The 25,612-nt window shown below is 38.5% G+C and overlaps 1 protein-coding gene across 2 annotated transcripts in view; it reads left to right on the forward strand.

Annotated features, from left to right (window-relative positions):
• Positions 1 to 3,987: 3,987 nt before the first annotated feature.
• The window catches only part of Nipbl (NIPBL cohesin loading factor), a 169,056-nt gene continuing 147,431 nt past the window's right edge, over positions 3,988 to 25,612 (forward strand). For both annotated transcript variants that reach the window (XM_060380491.1, XM_060380492.1), the window contains exon 1: positions 3,988 to 4,282. The gene's annotated coding sequence lies outside the window, so the exon portion shown is untranslated. The remainder of the gene's footprint in view (positions 4,283 to 25,612) is intronic.

Raw genomic sequence — 25,612 nt, forward strand, 5'->3', positions numbered from 1 at the left:
ACCCAACCAGGCAAGATACAACACTTGTACTCTAACTTGAGGGGCTACAACTGTCCTGACTTGTGAGGATACCCTCTCTCATACACACACACACACAAATAAAAATCTTTTAACAAATCCATAAAAGCTAAAATAGTAGCATATTTAAGTTCTACCCTCAAAGTCGGCATTCTTAACTCTTCAGCAAAGCTTAAGTCATCCTAAGTGTAATGTAGTTGTCCTGAATGTGAGATAATTTTTAATCTATTATAAAATAATCTACAAGACATAAATAAACTATTTCCTTTTTAGTCACTGTTTTTCTCCCTTTTTAAAAAATGTGTTCCTATTAGAGATAAATATATAAATAAGGTTTACTGTCAGGCATTAATAGTGAAAAGATAATTTTCTAAAATCCTTTATTCTTATCACTTTAAGGCAAATTGCAGATATACTGAAGACAAATATTCATTAAAATATAAAATCCATCAGCTTTACCAATTTTTTTCCAACAGTTAAAATCTATTAAAATGTTGTGTAACTTCTGTAACTCAAAGATTAAAAATACAAACAGGAATATACATGAACATTTCCAGCAAATAACCGATCCAAGAAACTCACTTTTGCAAGGTGCAAAAGTCTAATTTTAGAGATAAGTTAAAAATGAAGAAGCAAAACAAACTAGCACTGCTGAGGAAGACAGGTGTTAAGCAAACAGACAACAAGATCAAGAAAAGCTCACGCTCAGACAATGCGAAGACCTCAGTTTGAACCGTTGTGTGGTGGTGCACACCAGACAGCTAGGCAGTGAGTGGCTGTCTCCAAACAGCAAAGATCTTAACTTCAGGCAAGCCAAATCCTAACTGACTCTGTGAGGAAAGTCTCGTAAGCACTGAAATTACTTAATTCTGCTTTCAGAAAAACCTTCAAAGAAAGGGAGCCCTTGTATGCTTTCATCATTTTATTTTATATAAAGTGCCTAGAAAAGGGCTGATTAGCACCTAATAAATCTTCAATATATATTGAGGGAATAAATTAAAGTTATTAATTTTGGGTGCTAGGGAGATTGCTCAGCTGGTAAAACACAAACACGAGGACCTGATTTCAGTCCCCAGCAAGCTGGACATGGTGGCGCACATATGTGACACCAGCACTGGGGAAGCTAAGAGAGGCGGATCCCTGGGACTTTTCAACTAGTTAGATTACCCTATTCACAGATGCTCAAGACTCAGCAAGAAACCCTCTTAAAAATTAAGGTGGACAGCTTCTGTATGCACTCTCACACATAAACATACACACACAAAAATAAATTACAAAAATTTAAGTTTGGATTAAATGCTGCAACCATGTCAAGACTTTGTACCAAATGTATCAACTGTCTTTAGTGAGGCATGCACAATTCAAGAATGTACACAGGATGGTAAGTGTGTTTCCATGAGGAAAATGAAATGCTGGCATTTTGAAACTGAGTGAAAAATATTCGAAGCCATTTGTAACTTACTTAAATCTGTTCTCAAAATTGAGCAATACAGAGCAGATTACTGACTATACTAAATATTTAATTATTTATGTTAATGGGTGTAAAATAGCTATTAAACTATATTCTTGTCCAAAAAAATCTGTAAATGAAATATAAAAAAACAAACCAAAGCCTTTACTATACAGCTTCTAGCTATACTTAATTTATAAGATCTACTTTTCCAGCTACTATAAAATAAAATTTCTTACATTTGTAGTTTTCAAAAATCACTTCAAGTTAATTAGTATATCAAGTGCTTCAATAACGTAAGTAAATGAAATAAGCATCAATCCCAGTGTTGAATAAAATACCAACACTAAGCTTGCCCTCATCTTTCACAGAACCCTTAATTCAGAAAACTTAGGAAACTTGCTGAATGAACTTTTCCAGTAGTGCTGTATTTGATCTGAGCCAAATAAATTCTTAGACTTCGGTTCAGTCAAAATAGCCATGTATTCTAGATTTGCGGCTCACTAGAGCAAAATGAATTAGCCCACTGTAGGTAAGGTCATATGAATAACAAATGCACTGGCCTCTGCCCTGCTATCTAGAGAAACCTAAAAGCAATCATCACTTTTGTGAACTTTGGAATGTCTAGAAAAAGATCTTTTTCCTGACCTCTAGTAAACTTACCTTGGTTCCGCTTACACATTTTTCTTGTTTTCACATTCTTTCATAAAGTTCTGTTAGGTATATATAAGCTCATATAAAAGGGTAGATAGAGTTAAAAAATGAGGGAGGAGGGTGTCAGAGGCATCCCCAGTGCGGGGTGCATAACAGCGGAGAAGGAAAGCTAAACTTCATCTCCTGAAGCTGACAGGCCACTGGGGAAAGAGTAAGACAAGACAGAAAGCCCGGAGGATAAAATGAGAATGAAGCCTCCAAGCTGGAAGGTAAATAGAAGAGACGGAGGCACCCACGTGACGTCTGAGCAAAATCCTGAAGTCGGGCGAAAGTCTCACCGCTACTCTGGGGACAGGGACGGCAGAAGCACGTTGAGGAATAGTTCTATTTGCAAAGACGCCAGGTCCGGTCCTTCTCCCCTCCCCCCTTCTTGAAGGACTCTTTAGGCCGAAGTTACGGCCCTGACTTCCTTCTGGTCTAGATAGTCATCTAGTGTCTAGAGAGCAGGAATGACAAAATCTTAACATCTTACCCCCCTGCCCCGGCCCGCCCTTCCCCCGTGACTTCTAAAGCAAAGGAATAACCTGTAGGCGAGCTGTCCCATACTTGTGGGACATCTGTACATTAACGCTGACAACTTAATTCATTAAAAAAAAACCAAAAAACCCAATACCAGCACGTCTCCTCCTGCGTAAAACCAGCTTACCTACCGGCAATTTTTACCTGATGATGCCCTCCCACCCCCATCGCTACAGAGGAAACTGTATAGCGACAAGCCATCCTGTTTCCCAAAGACACTACAAACGGGCACGGTACGGTATGCACATTCACATTTCTGCACTCCAGCCTTGTCCAGGGCCTCTGAGTTTCAAACATAAAGAGGAAAACCACGGTGGAAGCGCGCCGGTCTCGGGCTCCGGTGCCCGGCGTTCGGATGGCCCCGGCTCCACCCACACCCAGAAGGCCGGGGCCGGGCGACGGGCTCCTCGCTCGCACAGCGTCGCCTACAGGCCTCAGCCCGACTATCAGGGAGGAATCAAAACCATCTCCAGGAAAAAAAAAAAAAAAAAGACCAGTCCAGCAGCTGCGGCCGTGTATTTCCAGAAATTCATGGCACCACGATCGCGACTCCAACTCGGCCAGGCTGGGGGCCTTCTCCTCCGAGAACCGTCCTCTTCGCAGAAATAACACAGACGGGCGCAGAGACCGGCCGCCCCGAGCGCGGGAGGCGCGCGATCCATCCATCCATCCGCCGCGGCAGGCAGCAGGGACGACGCTGGCACGGTGCGCGCTCGGCGGGGCCCGGCCGGCCACCCGAGCTCGGCGTCCCCGGGGGGAGGCCGCCTCCGCTCGCCGCCGTCTGCGGCCTAGGAGGCCCGGGGCGCCCGGGCGCGGGCCGAGCGAGCGAGCCCGGCCGCGCGCCACCACACCGGACCAGCGCCCGGCTGCTGTCGCCCTCCAGGAAAAAAAAAGAAAAAGAAAATCATCCAGCCGGCCGCCCGAGCGAGCGGCGGCGCGGAAGCCGCCCCGCAGGAGCGACGGCCCAGGCGGCGTCCGCGGCTGGCCAGCGCGGGACGGGCGCGCAGAGACGAGCCGGGCCCGGGGGAGCTGGCGCGCGGAGGCAGCGCGGCCGGCCCGAGCGGCGGCGGCGGCGGCGGAAGTGGAGTGGGGAAGAGGGGGTGGTTGTTAGTGTTTGGCGCCGGCGGAGGGAGTCATTCCTGCAGCTGCACTTCCGGTCGGCATTTTGTTCTGAGAGGGAGAGACGGAACGAGAGAGAGAGACACACACACACAGGGCTCCTTCCCCCGCCCGCCCTCCCCCCCCTCCCTCCGTCGGTACCGACTCACCCGACACCAGCCAGCCGCAGGGAGGGACGCCCCCGCCGACAGGAGGATCGCTTCCCGGGCCCGCGGCGATGCCCCCCCGGTAGCTCGGGCCCCCGCTCGGGTGTTTGTGAGTGTTTCTATGTGGGAGAAGGAGGAGGAGGAGGAAGCAGCAGCGGCGATTTGTCTTCTCGGCTGGTCTCCCCCCGGCTCTACATGTTCCCCGCACTGAGGAGACGGAAGAGGAGCCGTAGCCACCCCCCCTCCCGGCCCGGATTATAGTCTCTCGCCACAGCGGCCTCGGCCTGCGCTCGGATTCAGACGCCGATTCGCCCAGGTAAATTCCTGCTCTTTATTTCGGCGGCGGCGGCGGCGCCGGCGCCAGGTCCTCAGCGTTTCTCCTCCTCGCTCCCCTCCCCGCCGTTTCCTCAGCGGCCCCGGGTCTCTTCCACGGGGCGAGTCGAGAGTTCGTTCCTCCCCGGCGGCAGCCACCCCGGGGTGGCGGCGGTCTCGCACCCTCTTCCCGGCTGGCTTCGGTGACGGGCACCGGGCTCCTGCCGGGGCGGTCGGGGAGGCGTAGGCCCGGCGGAGAGTGCAGGCCGCGGGCCAGCGGAATCTACTTGAGCTCGGGGATTAGGAGAGCTCCGGGCTGAGCGGAGCGACTGCTGCTCGGTGACAGGCCTCGCCCGGGAGACGAGCCGGAGCTAGTGAGGAGGCGGAAACAATACAACTATCAGCGAATGTGCCCTGATCGTCCCCATATTTACAACTTTCCCGGTCCGGGAGTGGGGAACGTCCCAGTGAAACAAACAACCCCCCTTCTTCCCCCTGTGACCCCATGAAGGGAGGAAGTAGTTTCAGTTAGTGAAACAAATGTAAATACTCAGACACGGCCGCCGAAGTAATGCTCTGCAAAACTTGTTTGGAGGCTTGAAAGTTAATAAAGACTCGTTTTCTTTGTAAAAGGATTAAACCGTCCGCATGTATATTTAATATTAGAAAGCCATAGAGCTGGAGACACTGCAGCCCTCGCCCCAAGACCTTTTTATGTTGTTTGACAGTGTGTGTTGCTTTGAATACTTATTCAAAGATAAGTATAAAGTACTTGACAGGTTTACTCTGCCACTTTGTGTTTGTATGTGTTATGTAAGGATAATTTCAAACGACTGTACGTAAAACACTCAGGTGCTTTCTAGCCTAAGCCTGTGCAGGCATACAAAGAATTGTAAGTGTTCTGAGTTTATGCCGAGATAAGGATGGGACCTATTTTCTTTCAGAGGATGGAAGTTAAGTTACACTTGAAATCTTTGGTAGGTTTGGAAAAAAACAAACAAACACGTAGAAGGTGCCATCCTTTCTTATCAGGGCAGATCTTCGTGAGGTTCCAGGATTGTCATTGGCTGTTTGTACCATGATGTTTGACTGTGTAATGAGCGAGGTGTCATTTTAATAGGTCAAATGTGTCTGTAAATGCTGGAGAAAAATACCAGTTCTGTATCTTAACAAGTTCTAGTTCACGAGTAAGTTAGATGTTGGGAGTTTGTTTCTGTCGGCTTTGGTAATGGAGGTTGGTGTAAGACGGAAATACCTTTTTTAAAGTTCTCAGATTTAGAAATTGCACAGTAAAAGGAATGTCCTGTTTGATATTTTGTTTCATATTCGCTGAAGGAAAACTTATTTGTTAGAAAGAAGCAACAGTGCTCAATAATGTTTTAATAATAATGGTTAATTATTGGTTCAAATGTTTTCTGTCTTAAGTTTTGTCACTGTTGAGCAAGTAACTTTTTCTGCGGGTTATTTTTGAGTTTAACGTGCTTACAAAAAATTGCTCCACCTTTCCTGCAAACGTATGGATAAATGTTAAGAAGAGTGAAGTTAATATAGCTGTCACGTACTAGGCATGTTTTTAATGCTATAAATCCGTGTAGTAGTCAGTAGCGTGTCCGTGATTTGTATTGGTCGGGGAGCAGTTTGAATTTTAAAAAGCCCGAGGCTCCTGCTGAGCCCCAATCCCGGCCTCCCTCCCTCCCACTAATCTCCCATTCCTGTCTTTGTGCTGCCTGCTCCTGTTAGACTCTGTTTGCTACGGGGCCTCAGGCCTGCGGGGGTGAAGGGGGGTTGGTGGCAGGGGTATGCCAGGAGGGAATGCTGAAGTGAGGAAGACTTCCCGTCCTGAGAAAGCAGAGGGTTTGGTGTTTGGGGGCGGGGGCGTGTAAAGGGTTGGGTAAAGGCGTCATTCAATGTTTGAAGGGCTCTGTGATTATCTTTTCAACTTTTTTAAAATTATTATTAAAAAGGAACTGTATGTCAAGAGATGAACCTATTTCTATGAAAGATAATAGAAAAAAGAGTTTTTCTCGATTTGTTTTCCTAAACAGAGGCAACTTTATATTTACAGTTTTACAAGTTACAAGGAGCCTTATGCAGATATTTGGATCAGTCTAAAAGATATCAGTGTATGTGATTGACATTTTTTTCTTAAGTCTTTGGAATTAGATTACAGTTAGTCCTTTCCTCTCTTTTTTATTCCAGTTCTTCCTATTTTGTAATTTGTAAGTAACGTTCAGCTAGTGATGCTTTGAGAAGACAGGATAAACAGTTCTTTAAAGTAATTGGAAAATATTTTTGTTTGGCTAAGGTTAAATAAATACGTTGGTTTTAAAAGAGAAAACTCAATCCTTGAATTTCATAGTCTGGATAATTTAGTTGGAGAGAATAATTTGTTTCATGCAAGGTTGGATGTCACCTGCATTGGTTGAGATATTCACCAGTGATAAACCTTGTGCTCTTCTTCCTCTCTTTAATTCTGTGAAAAGATACAACCACTAAACATTCTGGTCATTTTAAAATTCTAGTTACAGTATTTGGAGGAATAGTCCCTCTACCCAACATCTCCTAGTAAGCCTAACCTCAACCTTATGACTTACTGTTTTTCATGAGTATGCAGCTACAGATAACTTGTGTAACTTGCAAAGAAAAATAATTTTAATGTAAATAATGAAAATCTAATAAATCAAAGTTAAAATTAAATACATAACTACTTTCAGCATTTTTAAGAAGTATATTGGGATGCTTTCTAAAGCCATTCACCCATTTGTTTACTAAAGATATCTGAATGTACTTTTGACCCTGTGCTAGAAATTACTTTACTGCTGCCCACACTTAGGAAGGAAAAGAGTAGTGAATTTGAAAAAAGATTGAGGTTTTTCAATAAGGATGAAAAATGAAGACTTTTACTATGGTAGTAAACAATTTTGGTTCTGCGTAGTGATTGATACTAAAATTTTAAAATATGTGCAGAGCTATACCAGTTGACATGTGGAAGTTTCTTTATTTTAACCAGACTACTGAACTAAAAAATGTACTTTACAGGCTTCCTGTTAATTTCTTATTTAATTTTCTATACTACTCTGTCATCAGACTGTCATAGAAACATCTGACATGTCTGTATTAGATTTATTATATTTTTTTACTTCCTCAGAATAAAACATAACAAAAAAATAAAAGCTAACTTTGAGTTTAGTGTTATTTAACTATTGCTTATTAAGAAAAGCGTACATTGAAAGTATTTCTAAAAATTTAAACTAATACTTTACTTCTGTATTGAGTCATTGGGAGGTCTGGGGTAAATTACTTTGAGAGAAATGTAATTTAATTCTGTTTATCAAGGTACTTTTATAGAACTCTGGTAATAAATTGTTAAACTGAAGATGCTTATTTTAATATTCTAAGCATACTGCTTGCTTTGATCGTAAATTTATGCTCTTAAAAACTTCAGAGCTCATTTTAAACTGTGCTGTTTTCAGCAATTGTCTTTTATAATAATAATTCTTGTTTTTAGAATTTTCAATCTGATCTGAATCCATTTATAGATGTTCTTATGTTTACATGAGAGGTATAACTGCCATGATTTTTTTTTTTTAATAGAAAACTTCACACTCAGAGACCAAGTGATATAATGATTGAGTTAAGGGGATTTCCTGATACTTAATACTTTTTCTTTTTACTAGATTATGTTTCTCTAAGAAATGTCTGCACTCTGGTCACCAAACCCTGTATTCCTTAGTGGTAATAATATACCATTTTTTACTTTTTTTGAATTGTCTGAGTTCAAGATTATTTCTCCTTTTTTTTTTAATTTTAAAAAAGATATGGTATCTGTTTTGTTTTGTTTTGTTGTATTTTCTTGGTATGAACATACTCTGACACACATTGGTGTATATGTTCAAACTACTGATTATATTTTGCTATACACTTATTTAAGGACTTTAAGTGATTATATTTGTAGCAAATGATACGTAAATTTTCTGAGTTGTTTACGTTTTATTTTTTAAAGTGGAGTCTTAGTGTGTCTACTTGATTTTAAAGCAACTTAAAAAAAAAACCCATTCTGTCCACTCAATGCCATCATTCTTATTTTAAGGGATATTTTATATGATTAGAATATTTTGCCCAAGTAAATTAATTAATAAAAGTGATTTTAGATATTTGTAGTTTGTCTGATTTTGTTTTGGCAGAAATCTAGAGTTAACTTTAATGAATTGAATTTTATGAGATTGCATTATCCTTTTTAGGCCCAAAGTGGTATTTAGAAAGGTTACTTAATAATAAGGGTATTGCCAACTAAGATTTTCCCCATAAGGTTTTGATTGCCTATTTGCCAGGAATTGTGTTAAGTATGTCTCCAATAATATTACTTAACTCTAAAGAATATGTAAAGTAGAAACAGTTACCCATAATTTACAGATAAGGAAGCTGAGGCTGGGAAGATGTAGAAATTGATCATAGTTATATAGTTCATGAGTAATTAGCCTGACATCCATTTGTTTTTAATAGAGTCCAAGTTTCTACTTCTTTAGTTTTGTAAAAGTCATGCATTCCTTTGATTTCTCAATTGACTCAACATTCATAAGCTATATTGTCAAAGTAATTATGTCAGTTTAAGAAGATAGAATTTATGTCCTATACATATACTATTTTTGAAATGAAGTTTTAACTAGCTTTTTAATTTTTTTAAGTGGTCTGTGCATTTTTTCCTCCTCTTAAGGCTTTTTAAAATACATACATATATATATATGGATGAAATTGTCATAGTATCTCTTTTCAGAAAGGAAAGCATAACTTTAGAATTATTTCATTCTTAAAAGTGTGAGTGGCCAAATAACTAGCATAGAAGCTAAACTATAAATTATTACGACTAATTTTTTTTTTAATGCTAGCATTTATGTAGTTGTCAAATGTTGATCTTTTCAAAATCATCCACTTGATTGTGTACTTGTTCAAGAACTGTTGCCTTTACAAAACTTTGTGGGAATTTTGTTTTGTTTTAGGCAGGGTCTCATTATGCAGCTGGGAACTGACTCACAGAGACCTCTGTCTCTGAATGCTAGGATTAAAGGTATACATCACCATAGCCAGCAGGGAGATCCTTTTTCACAGTTCCAACAAAGCAGCTGGTCAGTGGCTCAGGCTTTTAATCCCAGCACTCAGGAGGCAGAGGCAGGTGGATCTCTGTGAGTTCAAGGCCAGCCTGGGCTACAAGTCAAGTCCCAGGACAACTAAGGATATACAGAGAAACCCTGTCTCAAAAAACAAAAAGAAAAACAAAACAAAAAACCAAGAATCCAGCAAAGCATTTGAGATTGTAACCCCTTCCCAATTTTTCCTTTTCTCCATTTTCTTTTTCATATTCCTTCTCAAGAATATATAGCTTTGCCTGAAACTCCCTGTGTTGACCAAGCTGATCCTCCGCCTCCCCAGTGCTGGAGTAAGGGCCTGCACTACCACACCCAGCACTAAAGTAGTCTATCTAAAATAAAATCCGTTATGGTGAACATTTGTCATCTCTCTATCTCCAGCTACCCAGCTGTCTGTCTGTCTGTCTGTCTGTCTATCTATCTATTTATCTATCTGGTTTCTTTCTGTGTAGCCCTGCATGTCCTGGGCCTCAGTTTGTAGACCAGGCTGGCCTCAAACTTAAAGAGATCCATCTGTCTCTGCCTTCCAAGTGGTATGATTTTTATTTTTATAAGGTGGATTTGAGTTCAATATAAAAAGAGAACTAAAATTTAGTTTTTTTTTCAGTCAGGTGCTGTACCTTTTGATTTTGTAATACTTTGTTGTTTTGGGTTTTTGTTTTGTTGTTGTTGGTGGTGGTGGTGGTGGTGTGTGTACTCTTGGCTGGCCCAGAATGTACTGTATAGACCAGAATGGCCTGGATCCTCTTGTCTTTTCCTACAAGTGCTGGAATGGCAGGTTTGCTCCACCACACCTGGTAGTATGTGGCAGTATTGAATGGTTTTCATGTGCCAGAAACTCTTCTGGAGGTTTTCTCAATTCCTTGAGGTTGACATACTATAAAACTAACTTATAGGGTGATTTAAGTGACTAGCTCAAGCTCAGTTGAGTGTGAAAAGTAGAAAAGGAATTACAGTGTTGGTACTTTATCCACTATACTGTGTATCATGATTTTAAAACTGCCCAGTTACTCAGTTAAGCCAGAATATTCTTGTTTTACAGATATGGAAACAGAAATTTAACATGTTTAAAAAATCTGTTCTGGGGTGGTAGACCTAACGAGTGTTAAGAGAATTCCAACTCGAAGATGTCTAATTCTAAAATACCTCTAGTCTTTGCATTCTTCCAACTTGCCTCTTCAAAAGTTTAAAAAAAAATTTATGTGTCTGGGTGTTTTGCCTGCGTGTATGTTCATGCATCGTGAGCATTCCTGGTTCCCACAGAAGAAGGTTTTGGATTTCTAGAACTGAAAACAGCCTGTTGTGGGCTGTTCGTGGGTGCTGGGAATCAGATAGGGGTTCTGTGGAAGAGAAGCTGGTGCTCTTAACCATTGAGCCATCTCTTCAGCTTGAAATTGTATACTGTAATTTTTCATAAAAAGAGCAGGCTTGGTTATAAAATAGACTATTTTTTTCTTGTATAGCTCATAAAGAGTTTCAAAATAATTTGTGTGTGTTGTGTTTGGGATCTGATCCAGGGCCCATGATACTAAGCATGTGTTCTTATCACTGGAGGAGGCTATATACCTAGCCTCTTCAAAAGAGAAGAGTTACGTTTTGATCATCTATAGCTTACTTTTTACTAGATTATAGACTTATAAAATACTTTGTTACTATATGTCATTTATACTTATAACATATGCATTTAAATAAGGATACTTTTTAAATACATGAATCATGTATTTAAATTACATATATAGAGTAGCTCTATACATGTCAGATCTATTTTATTTTATGACTATTGAGTTTTTAATTGCTATATGGAAATGATAAGCATCAAAATTTTGCCCTGAATACATTAAATTTCTAAAATAAATTGTGTAGGTAAATTGGCTTTTGCCATCCAGCTGTGTCAAACATCATTTAGCATGGATACATTAAACTCTAAAGTTACCTTTTATTTCTATTTGCCTTTTGTAAGAAAGGAAACACTTGGGACATGCAGAAATTAATTTATTAAAACAATTTTATTTTCACTCTCCTGAGAAACTTCAAAGCTGTGACAGAAATTTGAAATACTAGATTCATTTAGGTTGTCTTCGCCATTCCAAAGAATCATGCTGTCTTATGTAGGTGAAATGCATGCTTGTTTATATGTGATCATTACTTTTAAAAAAACACATATTCTTCTAGAGACTTTAAATCTAACAATACTAAAGCAGCATTAAAACTTAAGACATGGTTTATGTTAAAATCTTAAGCTTAATGTTTGGTATTTATGTTATTTGTTATTTTCAAAACCAAAAAAAAGTCTTTGAAACCAGTCACAGCAAGGAAATAATGTCACTGTGTTATCCAGTACTGCTTACGTAGAAACCCTTTAAGAATTATAAAGCAGGAATTCTTGAACTTCTTCCACTCTTCCATGACTTTTTTTTTTTTTTGCCAAGAAATTACTATGTGACCCTAGGGTATATAGGTATGTAAATCAAACATTTACCGATAATAAATTGTAAATATTTGGGCTGGAGAGATGGCTCAGAGATAAAGAGCACCCATGTGGCAGCTCAGAGCTATCTGTAACTCTAGTCTGAGGAGATCCAATGCCCTACACATAGGCACTGTAAGCATGTGTTGCACAAACATAAATGCAGGCAAATGCCTTCACATTAAAATAAAAATAAATAAGTGAAAAATAATAAACAAAATTTATTTTGAAACAATTCTTTGACATGCATACATCATTTTCCCATTCATTAAAGACTAAAGGAAATTTGCATGCTAACGTGATATATATATACTTGTTGTTTTTTATAGAAAGGATTAAATCTTTCCAGCATATTTGATACTACAAGATGTAGTATCTTCAGGCTTGTAGTGCATTGTTTTATTTTGTTTTGTTTGTTTTTGTTTTAAAGACAAGTTCTCACTAAGTAGCCCTAGTTGACCTGGAATTCACTACGTTGACCAGGCTGGCCTCAAACTCAAAGGAGATCTGCTTGGCTCTTCTTCCTTGACTCTGTGTCCTGAGTGCTGGTACTAAAGGAGTGTATCACCACACACAGCCCTCTTCAGCTCTTTCTTAGAGTTGATCAATATTTACATTTTATAATCATGCCAGGACCACCTCTTCACATACATATGTAGTACAGAATGGTAGAAATATTTTTAGTGTTAGTTGTTGGAAATTTGTGTATAGTCCCAAGCCAAAACTCAGATAATGACTAGTTACAAAATTCAAGGTAGCAACTCAAGTAGTAATTTTAAAAATCTAACACTCTATGTTAGACTACAAAGATAAACAAATTTAGTACTTGCAAACTGAGGAATGTGGTATGGAAATATTAGAAGTCTTTGTTTTCCATGGTCAAACTATTTTGCTTCTATACCACAGAAAACTTTAATGTGCACTCAAAACTGCATTTTATAGAATATATTATTCTGGGATTGTGTGTGGCGTGATGGCATGCTCAGTGCATACAGTGTGCTGAGTTTAGAATCGAGGCTGAGTAAAGTTGAGTGAAGCAGCACAGGTGAGCACTGGAGGAAACACGTCCAGTGTCATCCACATGTGGTTCTGAATTCATGTTTGGTTGTTGTATGTACAGAAAACCTTTTGTTGTTGTAACGTTTTCACAGCACACATGTTCAGTTACCTGATTCCTTATGGAGTCAGAAAGGAACCACAGTTGAAGAAGCTATTTAAATCATTCTTTTACTTTATCGGATAGTATTATGGTTTGCCAATTTCAGTTAAAGAAAGTGATCGTCAGGGGTAGGCTATATATATATATATATATGGAGTTTAGTTTTTCCTTGGTAATGGTCACATTGAAATTTGACATGGGTTAACTTAGGCATGCTCATGATAAGTCATAGTTCTCTTCTTTAAAAAAAGTGACACAAAGGGCATTTTCTTTAGGATTCTCTACCTGTGCCTTAGCGGACAACTCTTGAGACTGAAAGTTGAGATGTAATAATCCTACAAGCTAATATTCCTTCCTTCCTTCTAGGAATGCAGTATCTTAAAAGCCCCTGTTCAGATTATCCTGAAAGCCACATATGATATAAATACTTTACCTCTGCTAATCCATTCATTCTCTGCCTGAATAAGATTTTTGCATAGCATGTGGAATATAGATACAAACAAGTTTAAAATATTGGTGGTAGAAAATCATTGACATTATCCATGGAAATGTTTATCTAGTGTTCCCACTTGTCTATACATGTTTTGCTTTTCAAAATGTTAAGGCATTGGGTGTTTTTTGTGAAGAGTAAAGCCTTCTGTGAATGTTTCCTTGATCATTTATTACATTTCATAGCATTTGTACAGTTTATAACATACCTGTAGAGAAAATAATTTGTTTCTATGTCTGTTCACTGTATGGTGTGTGGCCTTCCTGCTTTAGGCATTTGGTAGTTTTGTTGAATTGTTTAGTTGAATTTGAGCTATATCTTTACTTCTGTCCTTTCTTCTCATTTTTTTTTTTGTTCTTTTTCCTTTAATCACTAAACTACTGAGATACTGCTCTTGTATGTATAGTTTTTAAAGATCTGTTTCTAAATCTGCAAGTAGCAGTGGCAAGTTCTATTTCAGTCACTTTCAAAATACTGTTTTCTTGCCTGCAGGTCTTTTTACCTCTGGGATAAGAGCTTTTTATTTACATGCATCCCTAGTACTGCATGTGTAATATAACTTGAATATAAAAATAAATCATATAAAAATTACAGAATTTCTTTTCAGCTGTCAGGACTCTGTAGCATAAGAAAGTTTGTTGTTGTTTGTTTGTGTCTTTTGGGTTTTTTCCCCCCTTGTTTCTGTATCTTTGGACTGTAGAGTTGGGTGTAATATAGTAGGGTTTATTAAAAGAAAGTTATCTTATTACTTCTTTATTTTAAGAAACTTGGTTTTAAAGTTTTTTTGCTAGCTCAACTATTACGTAAAGCGGATTAGGTTTTGATGAGAAATACATTACTACATATAAAATGCTCTTCAACTGAAATAATGATTTGATAGCTGCATTAAAAAATTAAGTTAGACTTATTGAGATAATTTATGCCATAAAAGTCATTCTTAGATTCAGTTCAGTTAGATGAGTTTTGGTGAGCATTAATTCTGTGTCACCCACCACTACTACAGGCAGAGTATTAACGTTACTCTGAAAAGTATCCTTGTGTCCCTTTGTAAAGTTTTGTAAATTCTATCCCAGCCCTTAGCAGTACAGTCTGATTTTATTCTTACAGCTTTGACCTTTTCTACAAGATCATATAAATGGAATCATACGGTATATAAAACATTTGTGTGTCTTATTTCTTTCACTTAACAGAAGGCTTTTGGGATTCATTCATGTTGTTAATGTATGTCAATAGTTAGTTGGCGACTGCATTTTGAATTTGTATTTAACGTACTCTTGGATATTTTGCTTGTGAAAGAGTATTATCAAAATAATATTTTAAACAGTGTGGATAATATTTTTAAAATAATATTTTAAACAGAGCTTAGCAGTAGCTTTATTTTGTTTTGTTTTTTTGAGACAGGGTTTCTCTGTGTAGCCTTGGCTCTCTTGGACTCCCTTTGTAAACCAGGTTGGCCTCAACCTTCACAGAGATCTGCCTTCCTCTGCCTCCCCAAGTGCTGGGATTACAGGCATACGCCGCCATACCTGGCTGGTGGCTTTATTATTGAATGTTGTACTTGACCAGTTTTTACCCATTACCTCCTCAAGTCTAGTATAATTTGCATTATTATTAAATGGCATTTGTTTATATTAGAACATTCAGTTAGATTGCCTTACCAAGTAGGACATTAACATCATGTATTTTAAACTTTTAGGATGTAGGCTCTAGACAAGAAGGATGGTGTAGTAATTAACTAAAAATTGAACTTACTTTTTTGTTTTTAAAAGTTTTTATTTTGTAAATACGTGCTTACGTGTGTTTGCACCATGTGCATGCCTGGTACAAGTGGAGTCCAGAACAGGGCAGTGGCTCCCTTGGAACTGAAGTTACAGACATTTGTGAGCCACCATGTGTGTCCTGGGAATCCTCCTTGTTGAGACATGGTTTTTCTATGAGAGCAGCCCTGGAGCCATCTCTCCAGCTGTTTGTTTGGTTTTGAGACAGGGTCATTACTGTGCTGTTCTGGCTGACCTGGAACTCAGTATATAACCCATGCTGACCTCGTGAAGCGATCCTCCTGCTTCATCTCCCAAGTGCTGGGATTACAGGCATCACTCACCACACCTGATAGTTTACATTTTGTTTAACATTTATAAATGTATGTTAAAAATAAAGCATATGTTACAGAGAAGAACATTTATATTCTTCTTGTAAAGATTAAAGTTGGAGAAACAGTGCCATTTACTCAGAATGGAGGCAGATAATGATACAAGCTGTTCTCTGCCTATTTAATTTGACCTCCCCACCCCAACTCTGGTTTTGAAATAGCTTCCTCTTTAGGGTTTAGGAATCCTCTTGTTACTTCTCTGTGTTTTTTCTCTTTCATTGAAAAAATATTTTATGTGTGGATATGTACATGCAGTTTTCACAGAGGCCAGAAGAAGAGCTGGAGTTACAGGCAGTTGTGAGCCATTAGGCATGGGTGCTGGGAACCAGGCTCAGGTCTTCTACAAAAACAGCAAATGCTCTTAACTGCTCGGCAAGGTCTCTAGCTTCTGGCCCCCACCCCCACCTCAGGCTGAACCCCTTCCTCGTGTGTGTGTGTGTGTGTGTGAGAGAGAGAGAGAGAGAGAGAGAGAGAGAGAGAGAGAGAGAGAGAGAGACATAGTGAATGACTGTGTAGTTCAGGCTAATCTTGAACACAGACCCTCCTCTTGGTGGGGTTGTAGATTTATGCCTCTATTCTGTGCGCTTTTGGAAACTTTTCCTAAATAGTTCTTAGGACTGAGAAAATGGCTTAGTCAGTAAAGTGCTTGTGGAGGACCTTGGCAAAACATGTGTGGGATTTCAGCACCGGGAATACTGGAGCTCACTAGCTAGTCAGTTTAGTAAAATCAGTGACTTCACGGTTTAGTGAGAGGCCCTCTCTCAAAATGTAAACTGGAAAGCTACTGAAGAGGACACCCATGTTCAAACTCTGACTTCCATGTGCATGAGTTTGCACATATATATATACCCATACACGTGAACAGGTACACAGATACACAAGACACACACACACACACACACACACACACACAGCTCTTCCTCTCTTCCCCTTTTAAATATTTTTATTCCAAGGTAGTCCTTCAACCTTGGTTACATACTATGTATACACTGATGCCTCAAACATTTATGTCTTGATTCTGGCCATTCTGACTGGGTTTTAACTTTTATTTCTCTGATGGCTAATGATAGAGAACACTTTAAAGTGTTTATTAGCAATTAATATTTTTTTGTGGATTCTCTTAACAGATCTATAGCCCATTTTTTTATTGGTTTGTCCCAATATGCATTTTAAAAAGACAAATTGATTGTCTCCAGGCTAAAATGATCTGTACAATCCGTCTGTGCATATTAGGAATTGGAGGGTGTTGGTGGTGAAAGAGAAGTATTTCTTATAGCTTTAAATCTTACCTAATTATTCACGGTTCCTAGGGTATGTCAGTGTTCATCGTACTGCCTTCTGTCTTCAGATGTAGGAGTCTTAAAACTGGAACTTAGAAATGGCTCAGATAAAAGCTTTTGGCTGCTCTAGGGTGAACTTCAGTGTCTGGATTTCTGATATGGTAACTAGCTGTTGAATTATGTTGCTATCTGCAGTATTTAAATACTTTAACAAAATCTGATACTTTCATCTAAAGATATTTTCATTTTTCTTCATTCTCTTAATTTTCTCAAAAGCCAGAACTGCTTATAGAATTCTGTTATGTTCGATAAAGCTAAAAATTGTAAGTTTGGTGCTTGAAAATTTTCAAGATTATTACAGTTGAAGATTTCTCAAGGTGCTTATTTTTTTCATTTTAGAAGGAATTTGACAATTTCTTATGCTATTGAAAAATGTGGAATACTATAGATTAACACTTCATTTTTCTCGAAGATTATTCAATAACAATAGTTATATGAGTACATAGCAGTACATGTAGCTAATATGTACTACACATTATGTATGCACTGTAAGTAAACATATGTTATTTTAGGAACATATCATAAAGACTTTCCTAGTTCCTTATGTTATATTCATTGTATTTCAGATGCTACCTGTTAATTTGTTGGTAGATGAGCTATAACTTTTCATTTCACTATTGAATATTTTATTTGTTTTTACTTTTTTATTATAAATAAAATAATTTATATGAGGCAGAGAGCATATTTATCCATACAGTTTGGGGAGGGGTCCCCTTTTCAGGCCTTTATTCATTAGAATAGAATTCAGTCAACACAAAGCCAAAAAAAAAGAACATTTTTATGGTTCTTAATATGTAACTCCAATAATAGTTTGCCCTGCCATAATCTATTTTCTTTGATTCTTGATTCATAGAGAAAATTAGTTTTTCATGTAGAATGCTCTGAGTCTATTAAGATTATTTTTAGGTCATTTAAATTTTTTTCTTCCCCCAATATTGTGGCTGTTTCCAATATTTAAATTTTTGATGGTAAAAAAAAAAAATCATGATTTTCCAAACTGCATATATCATTTAAAGATATGGAGTGAAATTTGTGTCAATTTAGTTTAGTTACTAGCCATGCAACACGTAGACCAGTTATTAACTCAGACTAGTTTCTTCATTAAACTGTCTTCGGTTTTAGGAGTCTATGGACTAGTCAAGAAAATTAGATTAAAAAATAAAAGTGTGATTGTTTATATAGTTTGCTTTTAAGGAATAATCAATCTTTTATCTGCCTAAAGTAGTAAAAGCGACAACTGTAATGTAGTGGACACAAAAGTCAGTTTCTAGGAAAGACCTATTACTTAGTCTTTTATTTTTAATTTTTAAGTTGTATTTTTGTTTATTTAGTACATTTGTTTGTTTGGGCACATATGTGTTGTGGCATGTGTGTGTGACCAGCTTGGAGAAATTCATTCTCTCCTTTAGTATGTGGGTCCCAGATCGTTAATTTAGGTTGCCAGGCTTGATCTTACCAACCCATGTTACTTACTCTTAGCTTTTGAAATACTAAATATTTAGTGTGACATGTACATAGTTTCGATCTAGTTTCCATTCTCCCTGGCCATCAAACATTAAGTATGTCTTCTGTTTCAACTCAGAAACTGCAGGCATTGGAAACGCTGAAATAAAAGCCTTCAGCCTGCCTGCCTGCCTACAAAGATCTTACGGTCTAATAAAGTTTATAGATAGATGGGTAAATGAACATTTTTATGTGATATAGTGCTGTGATCAAGATAAACAGAAAGTAGGTACAGTAGGAGCATGGGATAGGGGAGGGAGAGAGAAATAAAGTTTATAGATAGATGGGTAAATGAACATTTTTATGTGATATAGTGCTGTGATCAAGATAAACAGAAAGTAGGTACAGTAGGAGCATGGGATAGGGGAGGGAGAGAGAGACTGGCTGTTGAACCTAATTTACATGAGTGTAGTAGGAAAGTAAGTCAGGAAAGCCTTTCTAAGAGAGTGGTAAGTAAACCATAGACTTTACTTAAACTTGTGAGCCTGGAGCAATAGTTTGGAAACTGCCGATGGCATAGGCTTGAAAAAGTGGTACCAAAAAGATTCAAAGCCACAGAAAGGGCAGGACACAGATTGTGGAGAAATGTGTATACTGGGATGCAGAGGGATAGCTCAGCAGGTAAAGTTCTTGCTGTGCTAGCATGAGGACCTAAGTCCACATTCTCAACATATACTTTAAAGCCAGCAGCAGTGGTGTACATCTATTACTTCATCACTGACAGGTGGATCCTGACCCTGGAAGTTCACTGGCCAACTAGTTTAGCTGAATCAACAAGCTCCAGGTTTATTGAGAAACCCTGCCTCAAAAAATAAAGTGGATCATGATAAAGGGACCTTAGATCTCCACATGTACATGCATGGGTGAAGTGCCCTGAATAGTATAGTTTTCATTAACAGTAATAGAGATTGAGAAATTATTGACAGTTTTCACTCTTTAAATCTTGGTTAGTAATGAGAAGGAGGCCAGTGAGAGTTGATTGGGTGTTCAGTTAAGATTCTGAGAACACAGAGAAAAAAACCCCTATGTATTCAGGTATTCAGTGACTATATGTAAGTAAAGTGGATAATGAAGAAATGCATTATAGTAGGCTGTATTTGTATATATGTATTTTTTATTTAGTATGGTTTAAATTACAAAAGATAATGGTACTATATTTTTCTAATGCTTAATTTCCAAGTATATTGACTATATTGCCATGCACTTAGCATAGTAGCACACTTTTAGGCATTTCCTGTATTTTGCTTACTTAGCATAAACTCAAAACTGCCCCTTCTGTTTTTACTGAATCATACATATAATGGCATATTATAGTGAGAACTGTTACTTAGTTCATAAGGGATGTGTTAACCACTCTTCTATTGCTATGAAGAAACACTGTGACCAAGGCTACTCTTATGAAAGACAGCTTTTAATTGGTGCTTGCTTGCTTATAGTATCAGAGCCTTAAGTCCATTATCATGGTGGGGAGCATGGCAGCAGGCATGATGGTGCAGTGGCTGAGAGCTACCTCCTGATCCACAGGCAGAGAAGGAAGGAGAGGAATAAATTCAGGAATAATTTTAAAGCAACTAAATTGATTCATCAGAAATAATTGACCAGTTGATTTTAACAATGCTCCTGCTTGTCCACATATATATCATATCTATACAGGGGCTTCAAGAGACCAAAAGAGTGTCAGGTCCCCTGAAGTTGTTGGAAGCCACCTGAAAACAGGTGCTGGGAACACAGGACATGTACAAGAGTAGCAAGTGTTCTTAATAACTGAGGCATCTCTCTAGGCCCATGCAGCACCTGTTTTTTTAAATGTATTTTTTATATTAATTACAGTTTATTCACTTTGTATTCCAGCTGTAGCTCCCTCCCTTGTCCATCTCCTTCCATGCCCCTCCCCAAGTCCACTGAGAGGGGAGGTCCTCCTCCATCTGACCCTAGCCTATCAGGTATCATCAGGACTGGCTGCCTTGTCTTCCTCTGTGACCTGGGAAGACTGCTCCCCCATTAGGGGGAGGTGATCAAAGGGCCAGCCACTGAGTTCATGTCAGAGACAGTCCCTCCCCATTCCCTTTACTAGGAAACCCACTTAGATACTAAGCTGCCATGGGCTACATCTGCAGGGGTTCTAGATTATCACCATGCATAGTCCTTGTTTGGAGTCTCAGAGAAGACCCCTGGGCCCAGATTTCTTGGTTCTGTTGTTCTCCTTGTGGAGCTCCTGTCCCCTCAAGATCTTTCTGTCTCCCCCTTCTTTCATAAGGTTCCCTGTACTCTGCCCAAAGTTTGGTTGTGATTCTCAGCATCTGCTTTGATACCCTACTGGGTAGAGTCTTTCAGAGGCCCTCTGTGGTAGGCTCCTGTCCTGCTCCCTGTTTTCTCCCTCTTCCGATGTCTGTCCCATTTGTCTTTCTGAGTGAGGATTGATGATCATTTTACCCAGGGTCCTCCTTGCTTGGCTTCTTTAGATGTACAGATTTTAGTATGTTTATATGTTTAATATCTACTTATAAGTGAGTATATACCACGTGTGTCTTTCTGCTTCTGGGATACCTGACTCAGGATGATCTTTTCTAGATCCCATGATTTGCCAGCAAATTTCATGATTTCGTTGTTTTTAATTGCTGAGTAGTATTCCATTGTGTAAATGTACCACAATTTCTGTATCCATTCCTCAGCTGAGGGCTGTCTGGGTTGTTTCCAGGTTCTGGCTATTACAAATAAAGCTGCTACAAACATGCTTGAGCAAATGTCCTTATTGTGTACTTGAGCATCTTTTGGATATATGCCTAGGAGTGGTATAGCTGGATCTTGAAGAAGCACTGTTCCTAATTTTCTGAGAAAGCACCAGATGACTTCCAAAGTGGTTGTACAAGTTTACATTCCCACCAGCAATAGAGGAGGGTTCCCCTTTCTCCACATCCTCTCCAGCATGTGTTGTCACTTGAGTTTTTGATCTTCGTCACTCTGATGGGTGTAAGGTGAAATCTCAGGGTTGTTTTGAGTTACATTTCTGTGATCACTAAGGATGTTGAACATCTCTTCAAGTGTTTCTCTGCCATTCTATATTCTTCTACAGAGAATTCTCTGTTTAGCTCCGTACCCCATTTTTTTTTAACTTGATTACTTGTTTTGTTGCTTTTTAACTTCTTGAGTTCTTTATATATTCTGGATATTAGCCCTCTGTCAGATACAAGGTTGGTGAAGATCCTTTCCCAGTCTGTACACTGTCGTTTTGTTCTGACGACAGTGTCCTTTGCTTTACAGAAGCTTTTCAGTTTCATGAGGTCCCATTTATTGATTGTTGATCTTAGAGCCTATGCTGTTGGTGTTCTGTTCAGGAAGTTGTTAGCCTGCATGGCACCTTATTTGATTTTATTTAAAAAACAAACAAACAAAAAAAACCCCAGCAACAACAGAATCTCAGCTGAGAAGTGTAAAAGGGTAGGGAAATCATGTGAGCAGCTAGTGATAGAAGGGAGAGATGTGTTTATTTTTGAAAAATAAAGGGAATTGCTTGATTATTCTTAAGCCATCTAATTGAGGAAAGAGTTGGGGTGGCAGGTACTTTTAAGTGCATTTGGGGGAAATTTGTGAAAAAAATACAACAGAACATGAAGACAAGCTGGTATGTGCAAAATAAAATTGGAACTGATTGTTGTTTCTAAAAGTATCATATATTTTAAAAGAATATTCTAAATATTCAAGTGTATCGCACATACTAGATATAGACTACTTAAAAGTACCCTGGCTGCATAGAAGCGTGTTGTATACATCTTAGACTAATTCTTCAGCAAATATTTGTCCTTTTGGTCAGTTCGCAGCAAGCTTTCTGCATTTACTTTAAATAATATAGTGTTGCACATTTTTCAAACAGAAATATGCTAATTTGTGACACTTAAATAGATTATTAGAAAGGAAAGTATTTGATGAGAATTGATTAAATCCTTCAGGCATGGTGCCATATGCCTTTAATCCAAGTACTCTGAAGGCAGAGGCATGTTGGTCTCTTGAGAGTTCAAGGCGACCCTAGTCAGTAAAGCAAGTTATAGGCCAAGCGCGGCTACATAGTGAGACCTTGTCTTAAAACAGAATAAAATAAGTAAATGACTAAGTTACTCCAGTATTGGGTAAACATGCCTTTACAACACAGCTTAGCTGTTACACCCTAGTTTGAGTATCCCAAGTAATAATTACTTATATGAGGCTGGGTTTAGCTCACATTTAATATAAATATGCTTTCTAAGGTGCTATTATGTTCTCACATATGTATTTTTAGTAATCTGAAAGATGAATAATTGTATCTACTCTCTACACTTGATAACTCATTTTGTAAGCTCTCAGCTTACAATTCTTAATTTAAAACTTTTACATCCTGTTTTCCTTAGCTATCCAAGCCCTTCTTCTATTATGACTTTATTTCTTTATTACTAGGGAAGGTGACACACACCAAGATCAAAATATTTTCTCATTTTCCGTCTTTCCCAATTTGTATGATCTTTTTTGTCTTCTCCTTAAATAAGTTATGTGTTGGCTCCTCACTTTTGGGTTGTCAGTGGTGTATGAATGTGTGTGTACTCATGTTTGTTCATCTGTGTGTGCACATGTGAAGGCAAGAGATTGATTTTGAATATCTTCTGTTTCTCCTTATTTTCCTTAATTTTTTGAGGCATGGCCTCAAGTCAGTGTCTCTCACTAAACGTACACACATGCACACCCACGTACAAGTATTTTGGCTAGGTGGACTAGCCAGCTGAGCCTCTGGTGTACACCTTTTTCTGCCTCTCCACTCCAGTTTGGGCTACAATGTACCAACTACCACAAACTGGGCTTAACATGGATTCTAGGAGTTGAACTCAGGTCCTCATGCTTACAAAGCACACACTTTATAAACTGAGTCATCTCCCCAGCCTGTCACAGTTTTTTGTTTTGTTTTGTTTTGTTTTGTTTTTAATAGATCATACATCAAGGTAAGATTGTCACCTGTGTGTCTTGCCTTTTCACTCAGAGTATAGTGTGTGAGGGCTGTGGTTCTTGGTAAAAATGTTTTGTCTGAATCAGGCTCCTAGCAAGTGTTTTTTGTTTGTTTTTAACTGATACAGCTCATCTGGACTAGTTTGAAAAATGTCTAACATTCCTACAAACTGTAAAATTTATTCTTGCAAATAGTTTTTATTATACAATAGTGGTTTTTAGTGTATAATAGTTGCCCTTACCCATGAAGGATATGTTTCAAGAACCCCCATTCTAAAACCATTGATTGTACTGAACTCTATAGATGCTTTTTCTTTTATATACATACCTATGATAGTGTTTAATTTGTAAATGAGGCACAATAAATCATTAAGAGGTAAATAGAACATTTATAACAAACTAATAAAAGTTACACCAATGTGGTCAAAATATTTTGTCTCACTCTTGTGATGATAAAGATCTCGCTTCCGTTTTGTTGTTTGTTTGTTAGTAGATCCACCTGCCTCTGCCTTCTGGGTGCTGGTATTACAGATAAGCACCACCACACCTAAGAGCTGTTTCTTAGAGGAAGCATCATGTAGCTTCGCTTAGTGTACTTGAGTAGCTACCATCTTTAGTCTTGTTTGGGGGTGGTTGTTAAGTAAAATAATAGTGTTAATTTGAACAGAAACACTGAGGTAACTCATGTTGATCCAAAAATCAAGATAGCTTCTAAGTAATGTCATTTAGAATGTAATGTATACAGCATGGCTACATGGGACAAAAAAAAAAAAAAAAAAAAAAAAAAAAAAAGGTTTATTTTCCTGGTTGGACAGGGAGACAGATTAGGTTGGTACACTTAGAACAGTAACACAGAATTTAAAACATAGGAATTATTTGTAAAATTTCATCCTTTTAATCATTTCAAATTGCAGTTGACCACATGTAACTGAAACTGAGGGAAATGAAACCACAGATAAAGGGAGATAACTATATTCACAAACTGGGCACTCATCATGACTCTAGTTCCAGAGCATTTTCATTACTCCAAAAGAAGTTCCATACTTATCAGCAGTCATTCTGATTTCCTCCTGGCCCAATCCTTGACAGCCTCCACTCTACCTCTCTTTTTATAATCAGAAACACAGCAAGTGGCTTTTATGTCTGGCTTTTTCTACTTTATCATCCATGCTACAGAATATGTCAGGGTTATATTCCTTTCTTACTTTTTATTTGCATGTTTGTGTACATGTTCTAGATGCACAAATTTGGTTGTGGCTGCCTATGTCCATACATGTACACACAGGCCAGAGAAGAATATTGACTGTCCTGCTCTATCACTCTGACTTACTCTCTTAAGACAGGGTCTCTCACTGGACCTGGAGCTAGGTTGTCTAGCAGCCAGCAGTCTTCTTGGTTTTGCCCCAACAAAACTTTGGTTCCACGCGATTTTCACATGAGTGCAGGTGATCAACAAGTACTCTTCCCTCTGCACCATCTCCCCATCCTCAATACTGCGTTTCTTTTTGTTGCTGAATAATATTTTATAGCATGGATATGCCTTGTTTGTTATTTTTTTTATGAAATAAGGTCTCACCATAACAAAAATTAAATAATGCCAGGCTAGTAAGATGGCTTGGTAGGTAAAGTTGCCTGACATTGAGCTTAATGACCTGAGTTTGATCCCTGAGACCCACATAGTGGAGAAGGCCAACTTACAAGTTATTTTTTCTGACCCACAGGCATATGTTATGGTACACATATGCCCAAACACAAACAAAATAAATAAAAATACAGTTGATATTTTTAAAAGAAATAGTAAGGCATAATTAGGGCTGGGGCATGATTTATTGGTAGATTAGTTTCCTAATATCCCTGAGGGCCCAGTTGAACATATATCAGAGAATTTGTTTTGGACTCAGTTTTATTACTTTGACCTATATGACTGTCCTTATGGATGTCCTTTATGTTCATAGGAATTATAAGGTCAAATCAGTTTTTATAAAACATGTAGCTATGATTTGGTTATGGATAGTTATCTGTAGATCTGTTTGTAGGAAGAATGCCATCATTACCATAGGGCATCTCCCATCAGTGAGCAAAGGGCCGTTGGCTTTCCTTTCTTAAGCCTTAAT

The sequence above is a fragment of the Meriones unguiculatus genome, chromosome 3, assembly GCF_030254825.1.
Source record: "Meriones unguiculatus strain TT.TT164.6M chromosome 3, Bangor_MerUng_6.1, whole genome shotgun sequence".
Lineage (NCBI taxonomy): Eukaryota > Metazoa > Chordata > Mammalia > Rodentia > Muridae > Meriones > Meriones unguiculatus.